Genomic DNA, 17199 nt, shown 5'->3' with positions numbered 1-17199 from the left:
AACTCAAAAAAAAAAAAAAAAAAAAAATGCTCATTATGCAGATACCCTTGTTGATGAAGTGTGCCCCTGCTCCCCTGACACTTTCCCACTATTGCTAATCCTACCCCTACCCCCCACAGGCAGTTTATTAACTTGTTTTTCATTCTCTCTAATTTTTTTTTAATAGAGATGAAGTCTCACTATGTTGCCCAGGCTGGTCTTGAACTCCTGTGCTCAAGCAATCCTCTCAGCTCAGCCTCCTAAACTGCTGGGATTATAGGTGTGAGCCACCATGACTGACCTAATTCTCCCTAATTTCAAAGGAAAATATCAATCATTCAAAATAAGGTAAAATAATTAATTTTTTACCAGCAAAATAATTTTTTTACCAACAATTCACTCATTATTATTATTGTACTATCTTCATCATAGATGCCATACTCACTTTTACATATTCTATATAGAAAGCCATGTTTATGTTTACCAGGATGCATATCCAAGAATGTTTACAGTAGCATCATTTGCAATAATTGAAGAGTGGATACAAAATCAAAATATCCATCAACAGTAATATGATTGTATAAACTCTGATGTGTTCATGCATGAAAGTCTATATATACAGCAACAAAAATGATCGAGCAAGAGGTCACTCAACAACACAGATGGAATTTAAAAGTATAATTGGGGTCATTCCCTTGCTAGAGTCTGGTGTGGTCATGTGCTCTTTGAGCCATGGCTGTAGCCATGCTTCCTGGCTTTGGTCCCCCTCCCCCCACCTTGGGGAGGTGAATCTTCTTTCTTCCTTCTCTTTCTCTCTTTAATTAACTTTTAAATAAACTTTTCTTTCTTAACCTTAAAAATAAATAAATAAATAAATAAAAATAAAAGTATAATGGAATGTTTATAAGAAGTCAGAGCTAATAACATCCTAAATGATTTCATAAAGATTTTTTTAAAGCAAATTTGATCATATTGTTTAGAAATATTTCCAAGTAAAATTTTTTAAGAGTTTAAAGTGAGAAATTATTAAAATAGTCAGAATAGTGTTACCACCAACGGGGAGGAAGCAGTTTATGATTAGAAAGGGGTATATAAGGGTAAGGGTTGGAATGATAGAGTACTGGGTAATATTCTTGATCTGGATGATGGTCACAAGCGAAAATAATTTTTTAAACTGCTTTTTTAAATGACCATGAGTCAATTTTCACCAACAAACTACAAGAATTGGGTGAATTCTGCTTTTGTTTTGTTTTTTTGAATAGGAGTCCCACCCTGTTGCCAATGCTAGAGTACACAGTGTGGCATGTTCACAGCTCACCGCAGCCTCAAACTACTGTGCTCAAGCAATCCTTCTCCCTCAGCTTCCAGTCAAACTGCGAATACAAGCATGTACACCATGCCTGGCTAATTTTTTTATTTTTCATAAAGACGAGGTCTCGCTATGTTGCCTAGGCTGGTCTTGAACTCCTAGACTAAAGCAATCCTCCTACCTCGGCCTCCCACAGTGAATTATGAAATAATACTTGCTACCATAGTGTCCAGCAAGAATTATAAACTATCAATAATAGATTGTGGCCTTCCTAGACATATAAATGAGAACTATCTAAAAATGAAGACAATGTGGCAAAACAAATACGCCCCTACAGTTCAAAACAAAAATTTTAACTGAACATGTTAACCTTATCAGGAAGATGTAAAAATGTCCTTTAGTAAACCCACCTAAGAAATTTGAGACTTTGTGCTCCATTGTGGCCCTCTAACCAAACCTTTCATTCAGTGTTGCCCCCAGCAGACAGATCAGAGTCTGAGTTCATTTGCCCGGTTAAAAGGGAAAATTAGTAAATACCAATAACCATCAGCATAAGAACAGTCAGATTTAACAGCTAAAAAAGGTCTTGGGAAGAAATCTCTGGTTCAATTTTATGAGTCAGAGAATCTTTTGAGAATCCGATGAAAGCTATTATCATACTTCGGAAAAACATATAGGTAAATATTAACAAAAATGTACATTTAATATTATGAGAGGTAAAAATGAGACACAGACTGGGTCGGTGTGAGGGGTGGTTGTACAATGAATGCCCTGAAGTTGCTGATTTTAAAAATCTGATGAAATCTATCTTTACAGAGCCTCAGAAAAGAGAAGAAATATAAATTACTGACAGTGCTCCAAACCTAATCCTTTAGGTGCTACTGCCCTTTACAAGGTATTTTTGTTTGGTATTATGATTGAGTGGTACTGATACAGAGACCCACTAAAGTCTGTCCATATTGTCACAGCCCTTAGAGAAGGGCATCACAAGGGCACAAGCGCTCCTGTATATTCCTGAACAATATTCCTAAGAGCTAATAAAAGGTGCACTTCCCCTTATCTCCTAAACACTCCCAGTAAGTAGCTTCACGGGATCCTTGGCTTCCCTACAGTCTAGGCCCAATCAACTGAAAGATGCAAATCTCCACTTACTCCACTTTTCTGAGTGGTTATGTGTGAATAATGTAATATCAATGTAATCCTAAGCCTTGTGATTTGTATAACTTTTGAATCAATGTAATCGTAAGTTTTGTGATTTGTATAACTTTTGTATAATGCATGTCTTAGGGCCTTGTAAATTCCCTTGATTATCACTTCTGCAGGGACCTACCGATAAAAACTATGAGATACCTCTGATACCTGGCCAGCACCAGGAAGTCTGGACCAAAAAATATCACTGTTGAAACTCAAGTTCTATACAATGTTCTGCTGGTCACATGGCTAATGTATAGGTACTAACAACTCTGGACTTATAAAAGTGAACTGTAAAAGCCTGGAGGGTGAGTAGAACCATTTTAGAAAGACCCTGAGTTCAACTCCGCTCCCTGGATTCCAACTCAGAAGTAAACTTCTTTCTACCAGTTCCTTGCCCCTTTGATTTACTGGTATCAAGGGGAGAGGCTGAGCATTACTTGGACCACAACAGTACTCCTGGCACGTGTGGGGAGACAGGATGGCAGACATTCTGTGACATCAGGGCAGACCCACACAATGAAGTATTATGCCCCCCATTTAGATTTAATTTTCAAATACTCCTCCAGATAGTCATATTGTTAAACAGAATCTTTTCCAGGAATTCATCTATTATGTAAACAGAAAAACTGCATTCTCATTTCTTCAAAATGTTAGAAGGTGCATTCACCATTACAGAAAATTAATTTTTCTACCAAAAGCAACACCACTCATGATACCTGAATCACCAATACAACCCATCTGTATTAGTCAGTGTGTACTTGTTGGTGACACATTCACATGGTTCCACCTATATGCATAAATATTCTTACCCTGTCCTTATATCAATTCTAAAACAAATTGTTACCAATATTCAGATAACTCTTGTTTTAAATCCAAACACTCATCATAAGTAGGTACAAGCATCTTACTACTTCATTATGTATTCTACTGCAGTCACGCGCATTTATACTTGAAATGCACATTTCGTTATAAAATTACTTCTTTTGTATTTCTCAGGTTAATAGCTAACACGTCATATTTAAAATGTTTTAACTACATGTGTTGGTAGGTACTTTTATATATGAATTGCATTTTGAGATAGAAATGGGAACATAATAAAATATAAAAATGTGGTATACAGTTCAATAGTTAAGAAATACTGCATTATATCAATAATCTCCTTTTCCTTCCAAGTAGAATCAGAAAACAAAAAAATTAAAAATTAAAAAATGTTAAAAATAATCTCCTGCTTTAGTGGTTGAAAATGTATCCTTTGTAACACTTAGGTGATTAAACTATTAAGAGAAACAAATGGCTACCATAAAAGTCAGGATAATGGTTAACTTTGAAGAGGAAGGAGGGACTAACTGGGTAAGGGTACAAGGAAAGCTTTCTAGAATGCCAGTCAAGTTCTATTTCTCACCCCAAATGGCAATATCATGAATATTTACTTTTTGATAATTCTTTGAACAGCGTACGTTTTACCTTTACACAAAACAATAAAGAGTCTTTAGAAAAGCTATCCTTGATACAACCTTAAAAAGAAGAAAAAAAGGTGAAAATCAATTTAATGAAAAAGCGAACATATGAAGCAACTTGCTGAGACCTCGTCTCTACAGGATTTCTAAAACCTAATCCCTATAAATGAGGAAAATTCTACAATTTGCCCAATATACATGCTTCGTTTAGGAAACTATTGTTGAAATCACCTATTTTAAAATAACCTGATGTTTTGAGAATTTCTAAATATTAATGTTTTGAGGATTTCTAACACTTAATCCCTACAGATGAGGAAAATCCCATAACTTACTCAATGTATAAGCTTAGTTTAACATTTAGGAAACAATTATTGAAATAGCCCATTTGATCTTAATCACTTGACAGTAAATTATAATAGTCACCAATCACAGATATTATTGATACATACTCCCTATTTTAGAGATGAAATATCACTATTTATAATGTAACAATATTCCATATAAAGAAAATCACACACAATACAGGTTACATGTATTTGCACTCTTTACCTTTTGTGTGGCTGTCCCTTAGCAGCCCTGACATTCCTGCCACTTCATATTCTGTCCTAACTCCTTTACCACTGTCACTGCTGTTAACCCAAAGTCCTACTCCTAACTCCAAATGCTTGCTTACAACCAACCAGAGATGTCACATATGCCAATATGGACTCTGAGTAAAAATGTCTGACTATAAGTTTTTAAAACCTGAAATGAGATTTCAAAAATGTCAGAAAATTTTAAGGCAGGTCACCATAAGGAGGGCCCAAGTGGGACTGGTCTGCCTCCTCTGTCTAAAATGCATTTTTCCAGCATGAAATGTCCTTTTTAATCAGTCTATATACCTAAATTTCAAGCATTCAGAACAATAACGTCCTTTTAAATAGTAGGAACTTTATTGTCCAGAACCCCCCAATCTTAATGAACCCCATAAGCTAAAAAGAGCTTAAAAAATAGACCCACTCTAGCCATTGTTTTATGCTTATCATTCATCCATATTCTGATGTGAATTACTGACAATAAAGTTTTCCTGAAATGCCAGGTTGAGTTCAGTTACAAAGGGAATCAATGGGGAAGAGGGAGATGTAGCCTTTCCCTAGCATTTTATTATGACAAACCTCACACACGCAGTTGAGATGACTGTACAATGAACACTCATCACTCAGATTCTACAATCAACATTTTGCTGCATTTGCTCTGAGGCATCTCAATGCAACCCTCTACCTGTTCCATTCAGTCATTCACTTAACATTTGACGCATTCCAAAGTTGAAGACATCAGTACACTCACTCCTAAACACTTCAGTATACATATCATTAACTTCAGTTCAAATTTGCTTTCTGTAAAGAGAGTCAAATTTTAATTCAAAATAAGCAGTAATACACTACAAACAGCATTTCAGAAATAGAAAAGGTCTCTGAAATGTAGCTTAAAAATAAACAGGCAGGCTGGGCGTGGTGGTTCAGCCTGTAATCCCAGCACTTTGAAAGCCGAGGCAAGAGGATTGCCCGAGTCCGGAGGTTCGACACCAGCCTAGGCAACTTGGTGAGACCTCGTCTCTACAATAAATCACAAAAACTAGCTGGACATGGTGGCGAGCGTCTGTAGTTCCAGCTACTTGGAAGGCTGAGGCGGAAGGATCTCCGACTCAAAATATTTAAACAGGCAATGTATATGAACTCTGTGACATCCACTTAGGCTAGCTACTCAGAGGCCTATTTGGGAGACAATTCTCCATGGGTCTCTGGCATTTCTGCACATTTTGCAAACAGAGGCACTGGGGGCTTTTACACAGACTATTTTTTCAAGGACGTATTAAATAGTGAACAGTCTTAGAAGATATAACATCTCCCTCCTAAGGGGCAGGTCGGTTTACTGTCCAATATGATGAAGATAAAGTCTTTTTCTGGAGCAAAGGTCATGTAGGTTTCTGTGCAAGATTTGGATTCTCTAAGCTCAGGGTTTCTCAGCTATGACGCAAAATCACAAAGTCGGTAGCATCAACCTGAGCCCAAATCATGCCCATGGACCTTAAGAAAGGCAAGAAAAACCAACACAAATACAAAGCTTATACTGTTTGCAGTGCCATGAATAATAAAGTCCTCTGCCTAACTCAGGAGTCTCCTGTCTTTTACCAATTTGTTGGTAGGACTAAATTTTCAGTCCTTTCACAGTTTTTGACAAGTTATTTCTAAGTTCTTGACTACGAGGTTAGTGCCCTCTGGATAATAAACTGCAGAAAGCACAATGAACCAAAGGATAATTCTTTGAGGAGAAACATGGCTGACCATACAATTCACATGGAACATAATCTATACCTATCTCATGGCATGTCTCACTTTATTATTTATGAGCATGTCTTATCTCACTCAATTAGACCATAAGCTCCTTGAGAAAAAATATTCAATTCATTCCTGAAAAAACTGGAGTAATTAACACAGTTTTAAGCCACAGCAGATAATCAATGCACATGTGCTGATTGAATACACATGAAAAGCATGGCTGAATGGTCACATGAATTCTTTTTCATCAATATGCAATAATATCGAAGTGTGCATGTTTAATTTCAAATGTTATGACTCTAGTTCTTCATAAATCATTTATTCCCACCACTACATTTTACTTCTTCAATCTACTTTTATTGAAAAGGTAAAAATCCTAATGAGGAAGGGTAGAGGCTCTACTCAAACGCTTAAATAATGTGGCCATCACAATGCAGGTTTTAGCAATTTAGCTAAGCTTTACCATTCATTACACAGTTTCCCAAATACATAAAGGTTATGTTGCTGAACATGTGGGTCATGTTAACTCAAAATAATCATACATATGAAACATATGCTGTATAGTAAGCAGAATATCTACTAAGAATTTCCACAATAGTAGTAATGGCAACAGTACAGTAGACAAATTTTTACAACAGCTAGTGTTTATTGGGCACTCATCTTATATCAATAACTTGGCATGAATTATGTTATTTAATTCATAACAAGCCCATAAAGTAGAGACTTTCATTATATATTATGCCCATTTTACAGATGACCCAACTCAGACTCAGAGAAGTTACACATTAGTCCAAGGTCATATAACTAGAAAAAGAAGGAAGTAGGAAGTAAAACCAGGTCTGACTCCAGGGCCTGAACTCCCATAACTTCTGTATGTATTACCTGGAGGAACTTATTTTCCAATTCGTAAGCATTCCAGGTAGATTTCTACATCATGAAAATAGCAATATATAAAAAAGATTTTTAAATGGATACTGTATTTTGCTTGTCACATAAGTTCAACACTGAATATTTTCCTGAAATAAGTATCAAACACTGAAAAAATACTTTAAACATTTTACAACCAAGAAAGGCCTAAGATATTTCCATTACAATTTTTTAAAATGAAGTCACTTTATTTACCCTTTCTATATACTTTTTTCAAGCACACTGAAATATCAGACTTCGTGTAAACTCCATAAAGAGCGGGTCTTTTGGTTTGCTTCCATATCCCTAGCAGCCAGAGCAATACCTGGCATAGTAGCTACTGAATAAATATTATTGTGCAAATATTGCTGTACAAACAGAGTAACACTTTCTGGAAAAGAAAATGAGTCTTAGTTGTAGTCAGAAAGTTAAGTTACTAAAGTACCAAAAAGTATCTCTTTATAAGGTTTTACTAACAATAAAAGTATGGAAACTGAGATTAATGCAAAAGTGAGACTTCACTATTTTATTTAAGCCTCTATTATTTAAAAGCTTTAATTACTTACAAAAACTGCTTCACTATCTCTGATTATCCATATTATACAACCAACAATTTCAGAATGTATCACAAACTCTCCAAAATCCACTTAATACAGTAAGTAACTTGCAGTCATTTTTTAACAAAAAGTTTTCCCACCCTTGGGGTCTAAAGTTATAGTTTGAAGAAGTTACCAATAGGCAGGATTTTTATTTCTTTTGAACTATTTTCATATGGTGTATTGTTCTGGTCTACAGTTAAATACTCATCCATTACCTTCACATTAAAAAGTACCTAAATCAAAAGTCAAAACAATTTTTCTTTTCATTCCTTTTAACCTTTGGGGAAAGGGAAAAACTAGTTTCTACTACTGGTGTTATACTATGACTTTAAAAGAAATGTAGTGTATTGAATTAGGGACTTAAGATCTAAAACCATTACCTACATGACTGATCTTGGGCAAATCACTTCATCTCTCTATCCCAGTCTAGACCCCATCATTTTAGAATTAGGATCTCTAAGGCACCTCTCAGTTCTAAATTATGTAGCATTGTGATTAACTTTACTTACTACCTTACAGAGTATATTCTATCCCGTGGTAAAGATGGGAGATTTTTTTTTTTTTTTTTTTTTTTTGAGTTGGAGTCTCACTGTCGCCCAGACTGGAGTACAGTGGCTGCTCCTGGCCACTGCAGCCTCGATCTGCTGGGCTCTGGCGATCATTCCGCCTCAGCCTTCCAAGTAGCTGGAACTACAGGCACGCACTACCACGCCCAGCTAATTTTTTGATTTATTATAGAGATGAGGTCTCTAGGCGGGTCTCAATCTTGACCCATCACAGCCTTAATTGATGCTTTGTATACAACTATCTTAAGCATTTTAAGAATGCTTTTTAAGACATTCTGATGCATAATCAGCTCACTCTGTCCTAAATAATCCTAGTGACACAATCCTGAAGACAAGGGCGAGAAAATAAACAATAAATTGTCTTTACACAGAAGTGGAGCATTTTTATTTACACAAACTTTATGTCCTTCCACTCTCAACTTTAAATGGAAAGATGTACACATACATTAAAAATTATCTGAAAAAGAACAATGTGTTCAAGACTGAACATTAAATTAGTGCACACTATTTAATATCTTCATTAAATTAGATACAGGTGATCCATATCTAAAGTTTAATTTTTAGAATCTAGATAAGCTACATGTAAGGAAATAGAAGAGAATGGACATTTTGGAAGAATGTGAAATAAATGTTTCATTGTGTCATTTAAGTTTATTGTTAGAGGCAAAATTTATAAAATGAGAAAATGATCACAATAATCTTAACTAAAAAAAAAAACAATATAAATATACAGAATTGTACACAGCAGACATAAAAAGAAGTAGATGACAATGTTAACCACGGTTATTTCTAGGTGGTACAAGTGAGTAATTTTTATTTGCTTTATACTATTTTTCTTTTTTTTAGTTGGGAGTCTCACTCTGTCGCCCAGGCTGCAGTGCACTGGCATGCTCATAGCCGCTGACTGCAGCCTCAACCTGAAGGGCTCAAGCAATCCTTCCACCTCAACCTTCCAAGTAGCCAGAACTACAGGTGCATGCTACCACGACAGCTTATGTTTTGATTTATTATAGAGACGAGGTCTCACCAAGTTGCCCAGGCTGGTCTCAAAACCCTGAGTTCAGGCAATTCTCTTGCCTCAGCCTCCCAAAGTGCTGGAATTACAGGCTTCAGCCACCGCGCCTGGCCTATACCATATTATTTTTCAATCTTCTACATTAAGCATTGATTTTATAATCAGAAGGGATTTTTAAACATGTACACATATTAGCTTTAATTTGCTCATAAAACTTTTTATTTGTACTCCTGGGGGAAAAACTGAAAAAATGCAGAAAAACAGATCTTCTGGATTCTATTATTATTGAGGTTTTTCGCAGTGGAATCAGTACTCAGAAAATCAAATCAAGAGATTCTTCCCCAACAGGTTTTATAAAAGAGTAAAATTTATACGGTGCAAACCAACTTAATGGTAAACACACTCTATGATTTAAAGCCATTCTATATCTTTAAAGTATGGCAGTCACTTCAATTTACTTTGTATTATTCTACTATTAAAATATCTATAAATGTTCATATACACACACATATACACCCATATAAGATATACAGCTACAAAGTAAAAAGGCTGTCAAAACGTAGGCCCATAAGAAACTTGTTAAATTATATTATAAACTAACATAACTATATTATAAACTAAAGCTCTCATAGTAACAATTCTTTTTTAATTAACAACTCTATTCTTTGTCATGGTAATTCAATCTAGTAATTTCCTTAAAAGACTGAAATACATATAACTAAACTTCTCATTCCTTTAAATCTAAAGTTTGAGAATAGTGTCAAACATTCACGATGTCTAGTTATAAAGAAGATCCTAAATGCCAGGAAAAAAGCAGTTAGGTAGGCTATGGTATGTTAATGAAACACAGGCCATCAAAATGATATATATGTGGATGTTTAATAGACATTTAAGAAACTGGCCTAGATTGTTTTTATAAAGTGAAATATGTGTTACAGAATAATAAAGTAAAAGTAAAACATATTTTCAAAAATTACAAAGTCCAATCTTATTTAAGCAAGGAATTTTTACATTATAAAGGACAAAGTCATACTTCAGAGTTTATGATAAAGATAAAAGAACTTTCAATAGCATAGAATATGGAGTACAACTGACCTCACAAGAAGAGGCTGCACTCAAGAGAAACTAACACCTGGGAACAAGAGACCCTCTTCGCCTACTTTTCTGTCTCCCATCTCTCAACTAGTTGTGTCTGCTTGCACTGGCCCAGTCAACCACTGTCTGTCTCCAAGTCTCTATGACCTTAAAGGTCTACAGCCTGTCACCATCTAACTATAGTTGTTTCAAGGTGAGGCATCAAGATTTTGACTGGCCAGTCACAAGCATATATATTGGCTGCCCTTGGGTCTAGATTATAAACAGCTTCTTCCTGTGAGACCAGCTATACTTGATTTCTTGTGCCACTGACATTGCTTAAATATTTATAATAAACTCTAAGTGTCACTTTGCTCTTCGTAATAATAAAAAACTCCTTTCCTAAACAAGATTGGACTACATAATTTCAAAAAACATGTTTAACTTTAAGATTCTGTGACACATATTTCACTTCATAAAATAATCTATACCAGTGTTACATGAACCAATCAGCACTATCTGAGGGAAGAAGAATCCTACAAACCTATCTGGTGTTTAGACCTACCTGCCTGAATATATTCTATGAAGAGGGATCATTCACAGATAAATAAAGCCACCACCATACTTCTCACGAGGGACCATCAAGTGATGCCAACAACAAGAACTCAATGAAACTTAACACAATGTACAGTTTTGTTTTTTTGTTGAATCTGAGTCTCACTCTGTCACCCAGGCTGGAGTGCAGTAGCACGCTTCCGACCACCGCAGCCTCAACTTGCTGGGCTCAGATATCCTTCTGCCTCAGTCTTCCAAGTAGGTGGAACCACAGGCAAGTACCACCATGCCCGGCTAATTATTTTATTTATTGTAGAGATGAGGTCTCAACAAGTTGCCCAGGCTGGTCTCGAACCTGTGGGCTCAGGCAATCCTCTCTCCTCGGCCTCCTAAAGTGCTAGGATTATAGGCATGAGCCACTGCGCCCAGCCTACAGTTATTATTTAACTGTTACATGGTAATTATAGATTTACTTTCAGCTAAATCTTGATTGTGAACTCTTCTTAGATTATTTAAACATTCGACCTATTTTCTATTTATCTTTATATATCTTTCCTTATTACAAAAAAGACTTCAGATTGTGCATAATGCGTGTCATTAATGAAAAAAACAGTAATACATAAGGGACAAATGACATTTCTGATCTAATTTCCCAAAGGTATCAGGTTTAATAACAAACTGTCTTAAGTTTCTCTCTTTTCTTTCTCAAAGTACTAGACTGTCAATGTAAAACACTTGAAAAAGACAGAAAAGTAAAAATATAAGAAAAGAAAGACTCCCTACTCTTAAAGTAGAGCTAAAGACTGCTAACATGATTTTCTTACCAACCTTTTATTCTCCATATATTATCATCATCAGGCTTATACTTATGCAACTTTTCAATGGAGAAATAAAGCTGTCACCACCAATCAACTTACCACTTAAAACTGGAACAAGCAGACATTATCTACACATGATGTGACAGAATACCATCTATGCATGCTTTTACCACAGACCTGAATCTAATCAAGCCCTTAAATCTAACTCCAAATTTATGAGAAATACATATCAGACATATCTAGACTATAAAACATTCTACTGGATAACTGAGAACTTTTCAACAAGTCAATGGCACAATTTTAAAAAGGTAGAGAGAGCACTGTTTTAAGATTAAGAAGACTTAGGTACCAACCAAATGCAATGTACAGATTGAACAAGCCAACTTAAAAAACCATAATACAACTGGGGACATTTCAGTTAAAATAGTATTATATTATATTAAAGAATTAATGTTGGTTTTTGGTTCTGTTTTGTTTTTTTGAGTTGGAGTCTCACTCTGTTGCCCAGGCTGGAGCACAATGGCCACCCCAGCGTCAACCTGCTGGGTTCAGGTGATCGTTCCACCTCAGCCTTCCAAGTAGCCAGAACTACAGGCGCACGCTACCACACTTGGCTAATTTTTTTTATTTTATTGTAGAGATGAGGTCTCACCATGTTGTCCAGGCTGGTCCCAAGCCTGTGGACTCAGGCAATCCTCTCGCCCGGCCTTTCCAAAGTGCTGGGATTACAGGCTTCATCACCACGCCCAGTCTACTGTTGGCTTTATTAAGTGATAATAGCATCACAATTATGCAAAGACAATATCCTTTTCTTTTAATTAGAAACACCAATGTAAATATCTAGAAATGAAATGTTACGCTATCCTTTGTTTTTAAAATACTTGCTTTTAATCATTAAATTTAATGTACAAAGTAAAGGGATATGGAGGCTTATATTATAATGTGTTTATGAATGTCTGCAAGTTTTCATAAACTTAAAACTTTTGAGTAATCTGAGTCACATTTCTGTTATGCTACACCCAATAAGCAAGAACTTGCAAGTAACGGTCCTCTCTTACACGTAACCTTCTTCCAAAACAACTTTTTCATTATTCAAAGAAAGCAAGACGCACTCCACATTAACTTCTACCTCTGAAAGGAAAGTAAGACTTCAATGAATGAGCTGAACACGGTGGCTCACGCCTATAACCCCAACACTTTGGGAAACTGTGGCAGAAGGATCGCTTGAGGCCAAGAGTTCAAGAACAGCCAGGGCAACCCAACAACATCCTGTCTTTATAAAGAATTTTTTTTGTTTTGTTTTGTTTTGGTTTTGGGTCTTTTTTTGTTTTGTTTTTAAGTTGGAGTCTCACTCTGTCGCTCAGACTGGAGTGCAGTGGCCGCTCCCGGCCACCGCAGCCTCGACCTGCTGGGCTCCAGCGATCCTTCCGCCTCAGCCTTCCAGGTAGCTGGAATTACAGGCATGCGCTACCACGCCTGGCTGATTTTTTTTTTATTTATTGTAGAGATGAAGTCTCACCTGCCAGTCTCACTCTGTCACCCAGATTGGAGTGCAGTGGCTGCTCCCGGCCACCGCAGCCTCAACCTGCTGGGGTCTGGCGATCCTTCCGCCTCAGCCTTCCAAGTAGCTGGAACTACAGACGCGCTACCACACCTGGCTAATTTTTTAATTTATTGTAGAGATGAGGGCTCGCCAAGTTGCTCAGGCGGGTCTCGAACCTGCAGGCTCAGGTAATCCACTCACCTCAGCCTCCCAAAGTGCGGGATTACAGGCTGAGCCACTGAGCCCGGTTAAGAATTTTTTAAAGTTAGCCAGGCATGATGGCGCATGCCTGTAGTCCCAGGTACTTTGGAAGCTGAGGCAGGAGAATCCCTTGCCATGAGTTCAAGGCTGCAGCAAGCTGTGATTATGCCATTGCACTCCAGCCTGAGCAACAGAACAAGACCCTTACTAACAAACAAACAAATAAACAAATAATAACAACATCACTGAATGGCCAGTGAAAGCATGATACAAAGACAACAAGAAATAAAGAGGTCAAGAAGTGCCTATGAGAAAATAAGAGTGCTTGCCAACAGGCTCTCTTCACAGGGGGAAGAAAGATCTTGAAGAAAATTTAAGGTAACTTGGAGTTGAGGAGAAATAGGAAGACGTAGGTCAGAAGACGCAAAGCCACAAATATGTAGAATGAACAAGTCTAGCCATCTAATGTACAACATGAAGACTACAGGCAATAAAATTGTGATGTATTTGAGAGTCCCGTTAAATGAGTAGATTATAGCTACCAATGCCACCAGAAAAAAGGGGAAACTATATGAGACGATACACTAATTTCCTTCAATATAATAACCATTTTACTATCTACAGGCATCCTATCACATGTTGCATATTGTAAATATACAATAAAATCAATTTTTAAAAATGTAACTAGTACAGTAAATAAACAACAATATTACCAACACTTACAATCCAAAAATGCCAAACTCTGAAGAACTTACACCAATCAAGTTGTCCCAATTCTTTATATATTTTTCCACTTCAAAAAAAAATGACATTCTTTTTGTACTCAATTGTTATATAGTCACACAAACCTTTAAAGCTGAAACACCCAAGAAGTCACCTAGTCCCACCTCTCACTTTCCAAATGAAAACAGTAAAGAAGAAAGATGAAACAATCTACCCATGAGTTAGTCAGTTCTTGACAAAATATCCTACCAAAGCCTTCTCTGAAACTAAAAAATATAGGAAACACCGTTATATGCAAAGGCTGATGACAAATCAAATTGAGAAGAGATCCAAGACTAAGAAATGGAAATTACAGGAGAAAACATCTGAGTCTTTTTATTAAATCAACATTTACTGGGCACTAGTCTATGATGCTAGATCATGTTACTATGGATTAAAAAAAGAAACAAGTATATGTAACAGGTACATGTAAGCATAAATGCTATATAATGTGATAAGTACTGTTACTGGAGGTAAGCACAAGCTTCAATGGCGGCAAGAAGGCAGTGACTAACTTGGACTGGTAGAATATCAAATACTTCACAAGAGGAAAGGATTCCTGAACTGGAGACTGACAGAATTGAGGGAAGACAATATTCTGAACACTGCACGTTCAAAGTCTTGGAGCAGCCTGAAGTGTTCCATATTGCCAAAGCTATGGGTAGAAGAAAAAGCACAGGCACTGAAGCTGGAGAGGTAGGACTTTTTCGGACTTTTTAAAGTATGTAATAAGAAAACATTTTGCATTCTTCAACCAAGGGACCAACAGTATCAGATATGCCTTTTTCAAAGGGTAGTTCTAGCAGTAATGAGGAAGGCAGGCTGAAGAGCAAACACTAAAAAAAAGGAAACCAGTCTGCAAACTAGTTGAGAATAGATAAAAGATAGTCACCTGAAATAAGGAAATTATCCAAAATCCAGACCTCTCCTTGAGTAACACACCCATGTAACCAAATGCCTGCGTGGCACCTTCTCATTAACATCTTGATAAAACCTACACACATCTACCATACCTAAGGAAATCATGATCTTCCTCCTACTCCTCTCCCACACCCGCCCCAAATAAAACGCATTTTGACTCTCGTGCAGACATCCACTGTTTCTTAACACAATGAAAAGCACCACCATGCCCCCAGTTATGCAAGCAGAAATCTCAGAGACATTCATGATACCCTTTTCCCTCAGCGGGCATACCTAAGAGATCACCAAGTCTCAGTGATTTGATCTTCTGGCTTGCCATCACCTGCAACACCACCACCTCAGTCCAAGTAATCACCGCTTGCCAGGACTGCTGCAGCTGCCTAATTCATCATCTTCTCCCCTCTAACCTTATTTCACATTGCTACCAGAATTCTTATTTAATGCAAATGTGAGGTTACTCCATTCCCACTACCTTTACTGTACTCATCACCACCACCACACTTAAAAGTCCTCAGTGACTTCAGTTAAAAACAAAACTCCTAACTTGACCTATTAAACAAGTATTACACTCATCTTGGCTATTTCCACTACTGCCACACTAACTTCTTTAAGTCTCATAAATGTTGCATGTTCCTTCCTGCCACAGGTTCTCTGAATGCACGGTTTCCCTTCTTCTTCACCTAAATAACTTCTACTCATTCTTGAAATCTTAGTTCAACTGTGAAGGCCAGATCACACACCTATTTTACACTCCCATAACACTACATACATCTCCATAGCTACACTTCAATCTTCTGATTATTTGATGAGTGTCTATCTCTCAACTTAAAACATGGACTGTATTTTACTCATGACTGTAGTTCCAATGCTTATCATACCTGACATATAGCAGACATGCAAATCTAACATAATTATTTTAAATGCATGATTAAATGAATTTTAAAAGTAAATGAATTTAGGAGACGGGCATTAAAGAGAAAAGGCAAGAGATTGTCTCAAATGTAGAAACACAGATTTTAATTATTAAATGTACAGAGTGTTTCTAGTATGAGTACTCAACGATGCCAGTAGAAAAAATATATATTAAAAATGTGGAACACAGAGTAGATTTGGGTAGTAAAAGCCTAGTAGTCTGGAGTATGTTGAGATTGTGATGTCTGTAGAACATCAAATCCAAAAAGTCAACAAATCATGTTAGAGTATGTGTTCCTGAATGATTGTAAAGTCTGAATTAAAATAGATTTGGGTGTGTAGCAACACCTGCAGAGACAGCAAAGAAGAGAAAGAAAAAAAAACTCAAAAAAATGAGACTAAACAAAGAAGTTCAGAATGAGGTAAAAATGAAAGCAAGTCAAAATCTCAAAAACATTAGCATTTAAGAAAAAGAAGGCCACAAAAGGGGCCAAAGAAGAAAATGAGATGACAATGGTGTTACAGAAGTCAAAAGAACTGTGTTTTTAAAAAGAGAAAAATCAGTAATGTCAAGTGTCAAAGAGAGGTCAAGTGAGATAAAAATTGGAAATTATCAAAAGGCAGTTGGCAATAAATAGGGTGATAATAGGTCTAGAGTCGACTGAGCAGTAAACAGAAGGTGAGGAATTGGAGAGATAGCAAATATGAACTATTTTTCCAACAAGTCTGAATGAATGCAAAAGAAATGAAGGACAGGTAGAGACATGGACTAGGAAGATTTTCCAGTCAAGAAAGTATGTTTTTAAAATGATTTTGGTGTCTTGATATGTTAGTGGAAGCCAGTGGTTGAAAACACGAGGGGGAGACAAAGAAAAAAAAAAGAAAGAAAGAAAACATGAGGGAGAACATCTGATGGAACATGGTCTAAAGGATGAGTCACGAGGGACTTTACCTTAGCTAGCAAAAATAGAGGAACAAAACCTTGGCTGTGAGAAGGGCAATTCTTTCTCAGGGAAGAAAGTATGGATGTGAACAGATGAGCAGGTGTTACAAAAGGAGGTAGCACATCA

This window comes from Carlito syrichta, unplaced genomic scaffold, assembly GCF_000164805.1.
Source record: "Carlito syrichta isolate Samal-C Ts95f unplaced genomic scaffold, Tarsius_syrichta-2.0.1 Scaffold314544, whole genome shotgun sequence".
Lineage (NCBI taxonomy): Eukaryota > Metazoa > Chordata > Mammalia > Primates > Tarsiidae > Carlito > Carlito syrichta.
The sequence above is the reverse complement of the archived record's forward strand: the minus strand, read 5'-3'. Positions refer to the sequence as shown.